The 2,458-nt window shown below is 31.3% G+C and overlaps 1 protein-coding gene across 2 annotated transcripts in view; it reads left to right on the forward strand.

The window, feature by feature from the left end:
* LOC108751341 (FMRFamide receptor) overlaps positions 1-2,458 on the forward strand; it is a 53,824-nt gene that overhangs the window by 48,982 nt on the left and 2,384 nt on the right. The window lies entirely within an intron of this gene.

Below are 2,458 nucleotides of genomic sequence, written 5' to 3' on the forward strand. Positions count from 1 at the left end.
AATCAGTTCAGTAAGAGGTCAATATTTATATTTAGCAATACAATTTTATAATTTAAATAAAAATTTTCTCATTTTATTTTAATTATTTTTTTAAAAACATATCTACTTTTTATTGAAACAATTTTTCATCCATGTTCTAAATCGCCACCAAATTTTTTACTTTTAAATAAAATATAGAAAAATAATTTTTTCATAATTTTTTCATTTTGCCAAAAAAATATGTGTAAATATATTCTTAATAAATTTCTGAAAAATATAATTCGTAACGTTAAATTGTGTCTTCTATAATTCCTTCGACAAAGTTCTAGAATAATTTTCTATGAAATCAAGATATAGTCACGTTAAGATAGTCGTTATGTGACGGGGTCATAAACATGACAACGTTCGAGCAAGGAATAAAGAGCTGAAACAAACGCTTATATTCTCGCCAGCTAAGGGCATTCGCTCCGTTTTATTTACATGACCTAATATTTACGAGGAGATACAATTCATATTACGCGTTCCATTTCGAAGTTCATGTGGATAATAATTTTATTAATAACTTAACACAAGCACATTCGCACGAAGAGCAGTACCGAATGAACTGGATACAATAATCTGAGACACGTCGGCAATACGCGACTCGCATAATAATTCGCCGAAGTGACGCAGTAAAGTCTTAATAATAATTAGTCGCCACTTCGCCGTTGTAATTGTTTAGTATGCAAGCACGTAACAACTCTCGTGATTCGGAAGCGGAAGCGGAAGCCACACAGAATCAGAAGAATGTAAAAAAATCAGTAGGCGAACCAGTAAATAGAAATAATTCATGATGCAAAATTTCTAATTTTTAAATTCTTAAAACTTAATTTACAACCCTCGAAAATTTTTCTTGTTATTTCATGTGTATCTTTTTTCTTTTCTCACATTTCATTGTATTTTAGTTCATTTCAACGTGATTAATTAGTTTGATTGTTATATGAAAATCAAAATTTGTTATGAATGATATTTGTATATCCGTCTATTGCTATTACATCAATAAATGATTATTGATTATGACGAATCATTTTTGATGCTGAAGTTAATGTAATTATTATGCTTTTATGCACAGCTTTCCGCTTAGTTTCAATTATGTTTGATATATTGGGATGCATGGTGGAAATGACTAATATATTGAAATTGTTCTACAAGCTGCATACTGTTTCATCACTTCATAAATCATATGTTACAAACAGTGCATCTGCTCATTTAACGTCAATTGTCATACAAGCTATGCATTGTTGAGACATCGTTTTTCTTCTTGTAATTCGTTGATTTGTTTCATAATTATTTCGGATGAGTCACACCGTTATATCCCAAATATATTTCGAAAACTACTGCAATCCTGAAAATCTACAACCGAAATCCCGAGATTAATCATTCTTGTGCACGAGAATCCCAAGCGTTCTTTTACGTTCCGCCCCGTTTGGTTGGTAGTAAAATATCGCAGCCTGTCTGGCATCTATTCAGCGCTTTCTTACCATGTTCCCGAGTACGGCGTGGGCGAATTTGGAAGCCACGGAACAAGCATCGAGAATGGCGAAGTAGGATGCAAACGTGAAATATAGGTAGGCCACGGGCGCAAAGCTTGGAATTTTGTGCACGAATCGAACGTTCACGTTGATGCCCCTTTCCTTTTCGCCTTTATCTTCCACAAGATAGAGGAAATCAAATATTATTGTGCGAGAATCCCGATGTAGAGGAACACTCCACTAGTAACAAGAGATACGGACAATCACGAGTATATCGACAATTTTCTTTTTATAGAGAGAAACCCATGACGGATTCTCATGTTAGTTGGAAAATAGAGAGAGTTCTAAGATTTCTTTTTTAAACATAACTACAATAATCTTTTTATATCACGACGTAACTGCAATAATATTTGCTGGGAACTAAATCAAAAAAATAAAATTCCGATTTCTCACAAACTACGGTATGAAATATTCTTCTCTGTTGAAGAACGATCGTGATGGTAAATCCGAAAAAAGATAAAAAAATTAAAGATACACATCACGCTAGGAACTACTGCAAACACAATGTGTTTCACATAACTTCAAACCGAAATAATATATGATTCGTTACAAAATAAACGTGGCACAATACGTCCAGGGTGCTATTATCGGTTTTTACATTGCACGACGAGAGAGTCGTTAGAACTATAATTTCAATACGCAAAACCTTTCGTCAACTCTGTGTTTTGTTTTTAAAAAGTGCATTTACACAGAACATCAGTTTATCTGAAAGATGATTATATCGGTAAGATGTAATAATAAATTTTAATCTAATCATATCCATTTAAATCAATCTAAAAATTGCAGTTGTATTTATAATGATTTTTAAATTTTAGAAAAAAAGAAATTTGTAAAATTTTAATTATAATACTAAATTAATTTTCTAAAAATAAAATAAAATTCATATTTAATTTATATATAATATAATA

The sequence above is a fragment of the Trachymyrmex septentrionalis genome, unplaced genomic scaffold, assembly GCF_001594115.1.
Source record: "Trachymyrmex septentrionalis isolate Tsep2-gDNA-1 unplaced genomic scaffold, Tsep1.0 scaffold44, whole genome shotgun sequence".
Classification (NCBI taxonomy): Eukaryota; Metazoa; Arthropoda; class Insecta; order Hymenoptera; family Formicidae; genus Trachymyrmex; species Trachymyrmex septentrionalis.